Genomic DNA, 13,380 nt, shown 5'->3' with positions numbered 1-13,380 from the left:
AATTGGCGCTATATGTCTGTTCACCCGTAGTTCCCCTCTTTCATATTATATGCACCCACACTTATTATATATCATTTTGTTCAGGAGAAACAGGGCTTTCATTTATCATTAACTATTCATATATGGAACATAATTTATTATGAATAAAATTGTAAAAATATGTTAGAAAATAAGATTTTATTTTTTAATTTGTATTTCCATCTGACATTTTAGCTGTGAATGTCATAATACTGTTAAAAAGCACATATTTGTAATCAGCGATGTCTCATGGGTACAACAGTACCCCCCATTAACAGGTTTTATGGTGTTTTGGAAAGTTACAGGGTCAAATATAGAACGTTCCATTTTCAAATAGAAATTTGCCAGATTAGTAATGCTACCTTTGAGACGGTGTGGTAGCCCAGGAATGAGAATTACCCCCATAATGGCATACCATTTGAAAAAGTAGACAACCCAAGGTATTGAAATTGGGGTATGTTTAGTCTTTTTTAGTAGCCACTTAGTCACAAACACTGGCCAAAGTTAGCGTTCATATTTGTTTTTGTGTGAAAAAAGCAAAGAATGAATATTTGGCCAGTGTTTGTGACTAAGTGGCTACTAAGAAAGACTGGACATATCCCACTTGCAATACCTTGGATTGTCTACTTTTGCAAATGGTATGCCATCATGGGGATAATTCTCATTCCTGGGCTACCATACGCTCTCAAAGGCAACATAACCAATCTGGCAAATTTGAATGTCAAAAAAATGAAATGCAAGCCTTATATGTGACTCTCTAACTTTCCAAAACACCATGAAACCTGTAGATGGGGGTTACTGTTATTCTCGGGAGACTTCACTAAACACAAATATTAGTGTTTTAGAACAGTAAAACATATTACAACAATAATGTAATCCATAAAAGTGCAGTTCGTTTGTAAAAAAAAGCAAAAAACTTCACTTTTACTTAGAATATCATCGTTGTAATACAATTTACCAGTTTGAAACACTAATATTTGAGTTCAGCGAACTCTCCCGAGTAAAACAGTACCCCCCATGTACAGGTTTTATGGTGTCTTGGAGATGTTACAGGGTCAAATATAGTGCTTGCAAATTAAATTCTCTGCACTTTCTCCCTCTGTTGTCAGGCATGTCAATCAAATTTTAATTAATCAAATCACCTAATTATGTTAAACGATTACTTAAATATACATGTAGAATTTTAATATATATGCATTTATAGGTATTTAAATTCTACGTGTATACTCATGTAATCTTTTATGTAATTATATGTATTTATCTATATATATATTTGCGGTTATTTGCATTTTATATATATATATATATATATATATATATATATATAATGTCATTCTAAGTGTATTTTGTTATCAATATATATATATATATATATATTAATAACAAAATACAGTTAGAATGAAATTACATATGAATATATAATTTATATTAAATTTTGTTTCAATATTTAATTTATTAATTGTATTATTTAATTTATTTATTATTGTAATTATACATATTTATATATATATATAATATATGTGTATATATCTATTATATATATAATATATATATTATATATATGTAACATCATTCTAAGTGTATTTTAATACTAATATATGTGCTTATTTTAATATTTATTTTATTTTACACATGTTTAATGATTTTTTTTTATTACTTCCCACCAGCAGGGATGATATTTTAGACAGCCCCCCTGCTGCCAGATCCACAGCCAGCTATAGGGGGCCATGTGATCGCTCTTTGAGAGCGATCACATGGCCCCCGGGGACTTCTTTTGCCGGGGAGGGCTGCCTGGGCTGTGAGGCAGTCCTCCCTAAGCGGAGTGCTGAGTAGGTAAGTAACCCAGGCGCTCCAGGGCTCAAAGCCGTTACGGCGTTCTATGCCGCCGCAACAGCTTTAAAGCCCACTTAAAGCGAAACGGCATAGAACGCCGTAACGGCATAGAACGCCGTAACGGCATAGAACGCCGTAACGGCATAGAACGCCGTAACGGCGTTAAGGGGTTAATTTAAAAAAAAAAAGTTGCTTTCTGTTTCCTTTTATTTGCCAGCCAACAGACTGAAGTTTCTTCAATGCTATGCGTAAAACAATTTCTATCTATTCTTCCTTTTCAATGTTCTTTCGAATTGTGGAGCGAGAAGTTGTGTTTAATTAACCAACACTTATAGACTTTTAGAATTTTGTAAAGGAATTATCTCATCATAGCAACATCATCTCAAAGAAGTTGTTATGGGGTAAGAAAATTCTGGGCACCATCATACTGTCGTACTGGATTTACAATGTTTTAGAATGGTTTAACCATGAAGTCGGTCGTTTGACACTCTAATTCTATTACTGGTCTCCTATTGACAGTAGTAGCATGTACTATTACTCTCCACAGGTGGTCACTGATAGGATGAGAGTATCTGTTGATACTCTTAGCTAATCATTGGTCACCACACATACCTTCCTTGAGTGGACAGTGGTCAGCGTAGGAAAGAGTTGGTCAACAGGAGATCGACTAAGATGGCACCCAGACACTACTGCCAAATAGCAACTTCACTGAGAGGAAACTGAATAAATTGAGCACATCAACAGCATAGAAGATGTGGCAGCCAATTGAGAAAGAGTACAGAAACTTAGACACTTTCATTGATTTAAAAAAAAAATATTCTAATCATGTTCCAGGGATTAGAGTCCACATTTTACAGCTGGATTTGAGAAACCCCTGAACACTGGTGGGTTATTCCTGTGTTTGCAAGCCACAGAAGACCACAAGGCTATACCGGTTCTACTATTGGTTCTGACAATGCTCTCTCCTCACTGTCTTTGACATCAACTTTTTTTTTTCACGAGTCGTGATGCTGCTCATAGGTTTAGATAACATGAGTAATTATAGGGAAACATTTTCTGACTTATGTGAAAAGTTGTTTTTGAACAAAACTATGCAGAAAGAATAAATGATCAACATGTTAGCCAGTAAATATTTGAAGGCTAAACATTCTTACAATGCTGGAAACATTATATCCAAACACTGGACCACTCTCTCCATCAGAGCAATAAATCCATTTAAAAAAAGACCCCATGGTTTATGCAACATTTATTGTGATGCTTAACCTTTCCCTGATAAATTGATTGTGTAACAATGTATCTCTTCTTTTTTTTTCTCTTTCTGATTCACATCTGTTCCTGTTTAGGCTTATTTTTACAAATTTATAGTTTGTTGTTCTGACCTGTCGGCAATCTAATTCTCATTCACTTTTGGACAAGCTTAAAGGGACAGTCCACCACCCAAAGAAAAACAATAAATATAACTGTTTAGTATACATATATCCAAATGAAAACATGAAAGCATTAACTAAGCATTTTTTTTCCATTGGCATGTTTTTTCGCCGCTGGATATCGAAAAAGTGCGCCATGGCCGTGTAGGAACGCCTGAAATGGCCACACACCTTCCTGGCCTGCTTAAGGACGTCCTGTAAGCCTGGGTACTTATGCACAAAGCGTTGTACAATCAGATTACACACATGTGCCATGCACAGCACATGTGTCAACTTGCCCAAATGCAATGCCGCCGACAAATTTCTTCCGTTGTCACAAACCACTTTGCTGATCTCCAGTTGGTGCAGAGTCAACCACTGATCCACCTGTGCGTTCAGGGCGGACAGGAGTGCTGGTCCGGTGTGACTCTCTGCTTTCAGACAAGTCAACCCCAAGACGGCGTGACACTGCTGTATCCGGAATGTGGAACAGTACCTGGGGAGCTGGGGGGGTGCCGTTGCCGTTGTCTCCTCCTCCTCCTCTCTGTCTCCCCATCTGAACTTTCCCCCTGTTCTTCTTCTCTTCTAGCGGGCACCCACGTGACATCCACGGACGCATCGTCATCATCAACCGCTTCACTTGTATCTGACAACTCAGCAAAGGAAGCAGCAGCGGGTACAACATCATCATCATCACACCGTACGTGTGTAATGCTGCCTGACTGAGACATATCCCTGTTATCTACATCCTCTGGCAATAATGGTTGCGCATCACTCATTTCTTCCAACTGATGTGTAAATAACTCCTCTGACATACCAAGTGAAGCGGCTGTGGTGCTAGTGTTGGTGGTGGCGGCAGGCGGGCGAGTGGTAACTTTAGAGGTGCCCGAAGCTAAGCTGGAGGAGGATGGTGCGTGAAGGTTCCGAGCGGAAGCTGCAGAAGATTGGGTGTCCTGTGTTAGCCAGTCAACTATGTCCTCAGAACTTTTCAAGTTCAGGGTACGTGGCCTCTGAACACTGGGCAATATTCTAGGGCCAAAGGGAATCACAGCACCACAACCACGACGGCCCCTGCGGGGTGGCCTGCCTCTGCCTGTCATTTTTTTTCGATTAGTGGTACTATGCGTGCAAGCTACTGTGACAGATATGAGTGGCACTGTGCAGTGGCAGAAGTTGGCAGAGTAGACGCTGTAGGCCTGACACACACGCTTGCAGACAACTAACTGCTATTCAATCTATTACAGTCAAAATAATTTTTATTTTTTTAAATGTACACTACTGTTACACCAGATATGAGTTGCACTGGTGTGACACTGTGCCCTGGCAGGCCCTGAAACGCACACGCGTAAAGGAAACTGACTGCTATTATATTACAGTCAAAAAAGTTGTTGTTTATTTGTTTTGTTTTAAATGCAAGCTATTGTGACACCAGTGAGTGAGTGGTGGCACTGGGCAGGCCCTGAAACGCACACTAGTGAAGGAAACTGACTGCTATTATATTACAGTCAAAAAAAGTTTTTTTGTTTTTTTTAACCCCTTAAGGACCAAACTTCAGGAATAAAAGGGAATCATGACATGTCACACATGTCATGTGTCCTTAAGTGGTTAAATGCAAGCTATTGTGACACCAGTGAGTGAGTGGTGGCACTGGGCAAGTGGGCACAGTATATGCTGTGAGCCTGACACACAGGCTGGCAGGCAGGCAACTGCAATTACATTACACAGAAAAAAAAAGCAGACTGATGTTCTAGCCCTAAAAAGGGCTTTTTGGGGTGCTGTCCTTACAGCAGAGATCAGATGAGTCCTTCAGCACTGTAGTGGACAGTGGACACTGAATACACTAGCCTAGCTATCAATTTCCCTATCAAATCAGCAGCAGCTACACTGTCCCTCCTCTCACTAAGAATGCAGCTTCACAATGAATGTAAAATGGATGCTGTCCAGGAGGTGGGAGGGTTTAGGAGGGAGGGTCTGCTGCTGATTGACTGGAATGTGTCTGCTGACCGTGAGGTACAGGGTCAAAGTTTACTCAATGATGACGAATAGGGGGTGGACCAAACAGCGCATATGTTCGCCATCCGTGGCGAACGCGATCAAGCGATGTTCGCCAGGAACTATTCGCCAGCGAACCGTTCGGGACATCACTAGTTAAGAGTCTTTACATGTATAGTTTGGAGGAAAGACAAGACAGGGGGCATATGATAGAAACATTTAAATACATAAAGGGAATCAACACGGTAAAGGAAGAGACTATATTAAAAAGAAGAAAAACTACCACAGGACATAGTCTTAAATTAGAGGGGTGTAAAAATAATTTAGGGAAGTATTACTTTACAGAGAGGGTAGTGGATGCATGGAATAGCCTTCCAGCTAAAGTGGTAAAGGTTAAGACAGTGAGGAAGTTTAAGCATGCAAGGCATAGGCATAAGGCTACCCTAGACTTAAGATAAGGCCAAAGACTATTGAAAGTATTTAGAAAATTTGGGCAGACTAGATGGGGGAAATGGTTCTTATCTGTCGTAACATTCTATGTTTCTATATTTAAAAAGTGGCTACAAATCACACAGATGAAGACGCATTTTGGGGGAGGAGGGAGAGGGCAAAATGCATCATCCCTTGTGTAGCCAAAAATCCTTGGCAATGTACCTTCTGTTTGCTACACACTGGTCAACAAATATATACTTGTAATTAAATCTACCGCCATTGAAAATCATGTTTATTGTTAATATTTACAGACTTTCAGCTGTTTGCAATGAACAAATCAAACAAAATCAATTGAAGTAGCTCAACACAACATATGCTTCAAGTGGTTTCCCCAAATTCTACTGAAAATGCAACTTATAATGACTTATCTAGTCTAAAGAATATTCAACCCATTCATAGCAAGCATCTTTAGTACTTAGTAGAGCACCCTTTTGCTGTTAAGACCTACTGCAAATGAGATGCATACCCAGACACCAGCTACCCACACACATCTATGGCTTTCTTTTTCATCTGGTACACATAGCAACACAGGCTGCCTTACATAACATTGTGATCTCAAAACATACCCCAGTTGAATGGACCCTAATCATAGGTCCACCCCTCCCATTCACCCCACAATAGAGATTCCCAAAATACTTAACTACACAGGACTCATTTAAAAGCATGTTGGTAGGAGCCTGAGAAAAGTTTACTGATCACAACGTGGACCATAAAGATAATACAATCCTTTTTTTGCAGACTTCCAAGGCTAAATCAAAGCACAGGTTTCTAATTATATAACACAATAGACTTAACAAATACTACAACCAGTACAGATTTGGTGAATACTCATCTAGCATGCGTTGCTGTACCGACTGATAACACAAACAAAAAAAAGATACTTTAAGGCAAAACATTGCTTGAACACTTCTTACTGGAAAAGGCAAAAACACAACGGAAAATCACTAGAAAAAAAGGTGAAAATGGGAAAATGAATCATGCACATCGCACAACCCAAACCACGTAGACACTCCTAACCAGTATTGTTAAAAATGACAAGACTTCCACCGCAGACCCAGGGGAAATAAACAAAGCTTTCCAGACATATTTTTATCACAATCAAATTACCCTGTAGGCCCCTGTGACCTGGGTGCCCGCCAGCATTGTGGGGTGGCCCTAGCCACTGATAGCTACCGCCAGGGCCACATTGAGGGGGCCTATCGGGTGGCCAATACTCTTAGGGGCTCGGTAGGCTCTGTTGAGCTTTAAGAGCGCAACTGAGCCCCAGTGATGATCTCAGAGCGCTGGGAGGAAACCGTCACTTCCTCCTAGCTAACAGAGCCGTGTGGGAGAAGGGCGCCTGAGAAGGAGGGGTCAGGGTGGGAGCTCTGACTCCCATCAGCCTGAGGCAACCACTGGACCCCAGGGAAGTCACCTAAATGGTAGGACACAGGAGGGTGACTAAAATTATTTTACAGCTTCAATGTGTGTGTGTGAAATTCTGTATATCTGTGTGTGTGTGTCTGTATGTGTATCTGTGTGTGTGTTTGCATGTGTGTCTGTATGTATATCTGTGTGTCTGTCTTGTTGTCAGTGTGTGGATCTGTTTGTCTGCGTGTGTGTCTATACGTGTATATCTATGTCTGTGTATTTGTTTGTCTGCATGTGTGTCTGTACGTTTATATCTATGTCTGTGTATCTGTTTGTCTGCATGTGTGTCTGTATGTGTATCGGTCTGTATGGGTATCTGTATATCTGTATGTGTATCTGTTTGCATGTCTATCAGCATGTATCTGTATCTGTGTGTCTGTATGTGTGCCCCTATGTATCTGTATGTGTGTCACTGTTTGTATCTGTATGAGTGTCCTTCTGTGTATCTGAATGTTTGTCATTAAGTGTGTCTGTGTATCTGCATGTGTGTCTATATGTGTATCTGTCTGTATGCATGTCTGTGTATCCACATTTGTGTTAGTGTGTGTTTGTGTATCTGTGTCAATGCTGTATCTGTGTAATTCTGTGTATCTGAATGAGTATCATTGTGTTTGTCTGTGTACCAGCATAAGTATCCGTGTATGTATGTATTTAGGTTTTAGTAAACACATGGAGGGGTGAGGGGGGGCAGGGAAGATGCATAGGGGTGGACCAGGGCCATTTTCGCACTGGGGACCTGTGGTCTCTCGTTGCGCCGCTGGATGGTAACACGTGGAGAGTTACAAACTAAAATGGGTTATAATACTGAAACTACTATACCCATTGCAAGCCTTACCAATATTACTCTCAAGATCAGATGAAAACAAATTCCCTTATAAACAAAAATGTCTGCGAATAACTAAACATAAACTATCTCAACCCAGATTCAATCTGGGATTCAATATTCCCGTTTAATAAACATCGTAGCGCTATCGACATGCGCTGGACTCGATTAGAGGATCAATTTACTGCAGTAAACAGAAACACAACTTTGCTCTAGTATATCACTTCCAGCTACTACACGCCCAAACGCTTCCATGCCAGAAGAAGCAAAGGATAATTCATTACTGGCATCCACTATTAAAACGTGGATATTAGTGAGACAAAGACTGGGACTCCAGTTGCAATACTCAAAATTAATACCCTTCCTACGCAACCCGTTCTTTTCTAGGATTGAGCGATCAACATCCATATCGCTCTGGGGAGAGTGTCTGACTGTCCCTTCTCCCAATAACACACTCTGTCGCTAGGGAACGAGATCCGTTGTCTCTGTTCCCTGGATCTCACACGGTCGCTGGGGAGGAAGGACGGAACACTTCTCTCCATTGGAGGCACTCTACTGCTGGGGAACAAGACCGGGTGTCTCTGTTCCCTGGACCTCACACTGCCGCTGGGGAGGAAGGAAGGAACACTTCTCTCCCTGGGATGCACTCTGCTGCTGGGGAACAAGACTGGGTGTCTCTACTCCCACCTCACACTGTTGCTGGGGAGGAAGGACGGAAGACTTCTCCCCCTGGGACACACTCTGCTGCTGGGGAACAAGACCGGGTGTCTCTGTTCCCTGGACCTCACACTGCCGCTGGGGAGGAAGGACAGAACACTTCTCTCCCTGGATTGCACACTGCCGCTGGAGAGGAAAAGGAAGGGGGAGTGGCATAGGCAAGCAGTACATTCAGAAAAGGAAGGGGGAGGGGGAGAGCAGGGTCGGTGCAAGGATTTTTGCCGCCCTAGGCAAAAGAAAAATTTGCCGCCCCCCCATGTGACATCACAGTGCCCCACCCATATGATCTGCCATATGAACTAACGCCAGTGCTGCACACTGTGTTTACATTAAAAAGCCTGCAGGGACAGGCTATAGACACCGGAACCACTTCATTAAGCTGCAGTGGTTCTGGGGACTATAGTGTCCCTTTAATGTGAGGTTAATTGGAGATTAGTGTCACTAATAATATACTAGATTGCCTACTTACAACCAGATGAAGATGGTGATGGGCACTGGCTGCAGTTTGGCTCCACTGGTCTGGTGTAGAACCGGATCTCTGGAGGCTGTTTGTAACTGCGGTCACAAAATTCAATGTTCTGGGAGAACAGGAAGCAGCTCCATTTTTGAGGCCCCTTACACAGCTCAAGGTCTGGGCCACAGGGCCTGACGGTGAATATGCCCATAAGGCCCACCCATAAGTTCACCTATATGTTCCACCCATTAAATTCGCTCACAGGGAGTGTAGTGCGTAGGGGATGTGTTATGTGTTATTGTAGAGGATCTAATGGGTGTGCTTATGGAATGTAGTGTATAGGCATACCAGTTTGTGTAGGTGATGCAGTGTGTTTGTGTGTAGTGGAAGCAGTGTGTGTTTGTGGTTGTGTGTAAGGGATCCATTGTGAATCTGTGTTTGTATGCATAAGGGATGCAAGGTGTGTGTCTGTAAGTGTGTGCATTGAGTGTGTGTAAGAAATGCATTGTTTCTGTGTGTATGTAAGAGAAGCAGTGTGTGTGTGTGTGTGTTTGTATGTGTGTGTAAGGGATGCATTGTGTGTTTTTGTGTATGTATAGGGATGCATTGTGTGTGTGTGCGTGTAGTGTGAAAGAGCTCTCCCATCTGTCCCTTAGAGCTCTCCCCTGCCCCTTAGTGGTCTCTCCTTTCCCCCCACCCTCCCCTGGGGGTCTCTTCAAACACCCACCCACCCTCCCTGTGTTTTCCTCACCTCCCCTTCTCCTCATCTCCTCACCCCCTCTCCTGTGTTCTTCTCACCTCCCCCTTCCCTGTGTTCTTCTCACCTCCCCCTCTCCTCACCCCCCTCCCTGTGTTCTTCAGACTCCCCCCTCCCTGTGTTCTTCTTACTCCCCCTCCCCTCTTCTTCTTACTCCCATCTCCCCTTTCTTCTTACTCCCCCCTCCCCCTTTCTTCTTACTTCCCCCTCCCCTCTTCTTCTTAATCCCCCCTCCACTTGTCTTCTTCTTACTCCCCCTCCCCACTTTCTTCTTACTCCCCACTCCCCCTTCCTTCTTACTCCCCCCTCCCCTCTCCATCTTACTCCCCCCTTCCCTCTTCTTCTTACTCCCCCCTCCCCTCTTCTTCTTACTCCCCCCCTCCACTTGTCTTCTTCTTACTCCCCCTCCCCCCTCTTTTCTTACTCCCCCCTCTTCTTACTCCCCCCTTTCTTCTTACTCCCCCTCCTTCTTACTCCCCCACCCCTCTTCTTCTTAATCCCCCCTCCACTTGTCTTCTTCTTACTCCCCCTCCCTTGTTTTCTTCTTACTCCCCCTCCCTAGTTTTCTTCTTACTCCCCCACCTTCCCTCTTCTTCTTATCCCTCTCCCCTTGTTCTTCTTACCCTCCTCCCCTCCCCTAGTTCTCCTTCCCCTCTCCCCCAGTTCTCCTTCACTTCCCCCCCCTCCCCCAGTTCTCCTTCCCCCACCTTCCCCCAGTTCTCCTAACCTCATCTCCCCTGTAGCGTGGCCGAGCTCCTCTCCGGTCCGCGGTACAGAAGTTTCAGTTTCCTGTACCCGGCCGGACTGATAAGAAGTGCACACTCCGTGTGCACTTCCTGTCAGTCCGGCCAGGACCGCGGACCGGAGAGGAGCTCGGCCACGCTACAGGGGAGGTGAGGCAGTTCGGCAGCCACCTGAGCGCCCTCTATAGAGCGCTCAGGCTGCTGCAACATTTAAAGGGCCGGCGTCCCGTCACATATGTTTTTTTCAAATTGTTTTAATTGTTGTATTATTTCATTGTATTTTCTTTTCATATATTTTTTTAAATTCAATGTCATGCAAGGAGCTACATTTATAACCTCCAAACTGTCTTTTTCAAAATTTGGGTAAATGCTTCATGACAATAAAAAGATTAAAACCAAACAGTAAATGGTTTCTATTAAACCGTGAACAAACAAATCTTGGTACTGCTTGGTACCTGCATCATTCAAGTTCCAGTAAGACGGGGGAAGACCATCATGTGAAAAATTTGAGATATAGAAGAGGAAAGACTAGTGAGGGACTAATGAACAGCCAATTTATCCTACAGTGCAAGGTCATTAAGGAAAGATGTCATCTCCCTCTCAGTAGAAGCCTCATTGATTTTCGTAGCCATATTAAGTAGTTATATATGTTCAAGACGACTTGCATTAAGTTCAACCTTTTACACCTCTTTTTCTGTTGATTAAAAACAGCAAACAAATGCCAGTTTGAAACAATTTCCAATTGTACAGCAAAAAAGGAAAAAGTATTTTTTAACCAATCAGATATCTCTTTGGATCAACATGCTGTCAATACAAGGCAATTAGCTATTATAGCCCTGACTAAGCTTAGGGCTATTATTGTCTTGTTAAACCCCAAAGTGCTCTCAATGAAACCAATTCTCTTAGCCCCTCATCCTCTCCTCTGGACCTGGCTTTAGTGCAGAAGCATTTCATTTCTGCATCAATACTAGGTTGTGAGCATAACCTGATGCTTTAAGCCCATCACTGGCCTACCATTAAGAGAAATGCTTTAGAAAGGTATGTACCAGCACTTAAGTGAACCTTCGAAAATGGTTTAACATCATAAGGTACAACTGCAGACATTATAACGAGAATAATTTGTTATGATGTGTGGAGTGGTCCTTTAAAAAGTAGCTTTCAGAAGATGCTTGTAAGGGTGCTTGGGATATAGGTATTAGGTTCTATGCACAAGGCCAAAGCAACCAAATTCAGAAGAGATAACTTAATCTGCCTTCTCTTCACCCAAAGGGAGAAACAAAAAAGGTGTTTTCCTGACATATAACATCAGTGCACCATATACCGTATATTATATCATATTATTATCATTATTATAAATGATTTAGCAGTACCGACAGGAGAAAGTCACTGGCAGGGCAGAGTGGCTGAGAACGGGCGTATTCACTATGATTAGTGGAAAAAAATTACTGAGGTCGACCACCGGGATATTTCCTGGTTACATAGCTGAAAAGAGACTTGCATCCATCAAATTCAGCCTTCCTCACATTTGTTTTTTGCTGTTGATCCAAAAGAAGGCAAACAAAAACTTTTTGCAACAAGCTAGGAAAAAAATTCCTTCTTGACCCCAGAATGGCAGTAAGATTTATCCTTGGATCAAGCAGTTATTACCCTACATTGAAAGATTATATCCTTGAATTTTCTGTTTTTGCAAGTATGCATCAAGTAGCTGTTTGAACATCTGTATGGACTCTGATAAAACCACTTCTTCAGGCAGAGAATTCCACATCCTTATTGTTCTTACAGTAAAAAAACCTTTCCTTTGCCTTAGACGAAATATTCTTTCTTCCAGTCTAAATGCATGACCTTGTGTCCTATGTAAAGTCCAGTTTGTGAATAGATCTCCACACAATGGTTTGTATTGGCCCCAAATATATTTGTATAATGTTATCATATCCCCTCTCAGGCGACGTTTTTCTAACCTAAACTAAATAGGTTTACATTTGTTAACCTTTCTTCATAGCTGATATGTTCCATTCCTTCTATTCATTTTGTAGCCCGCCTCTGCACTTTTTCTAGTGCCATAATATCCTTCTTTAGAACAGGTGCCCAAAATTGGACAGCATATTCAATATGTGCTCTTACCATTGATTTATAAGGAGGCAAAATGATATTCTCATCCCGAGAATGAATGCCCATTTTCATGCATGACAATACCTTACTGGCCTTGACCACTGCTGATTGACATTGCACATTGTTGCATAGTTTGTTGTCTATAACAATTCCCAAGTCATTTTCGTGTGTTGTTATCCCTAATTCGCTTCCATTAAGGGTATACGTTGCTTGTGTATTCTTTACGCCGAAGTGCAAAACTTTGCATTTTTCAACATTAAATTTCATCTGCCATTTGAGTGCCTCGTGGGCTCCCCCTGTCCTGGGCCGCAGAGCTGAGCGAGTGGCTCTAGATCTTCCAGGTGCCCGAAAATGGGGGCGCGGAGAGGAGCTCTGTCACAGGGGGCCCAAGATGCCCCCGAAGCTGTCCTTCAGTATGGCAGAGCAGGAACCTGCTTACCCTGATGGCAGGTGCCTGCTCTGCCAATGAATGCCGGAGGAGAGGAGACGGCAGTGTGGGCGGAGAGGGAGGCTCTTCTTCCAGCTCCCCACTCCTTCCTCGCGCGCTCTCTGTGATGCTGGAATATGACGTAATTCCGGCCCCGGCATACTAAACAGAGTCCTGGAGGAGTGAAGAGCTGCCCCAC

This window comes from Pelobates fuscus, chromosome 5 (assembly GCF_036172605.1).
Source record: "Pelobates fuscus isolate aPelFus1 chromosome 5, aPelFus1.pri, whole genome shotgun sequence".
Lineage (NCBI taxonomy): Eukaryota > Metazoa > Chordata > Amphibia > Anura > Pelobatidae > Pelobates > Pelobates fuscus.
This window is presented reverse-complemented; position numbering follows the sequence as displayed.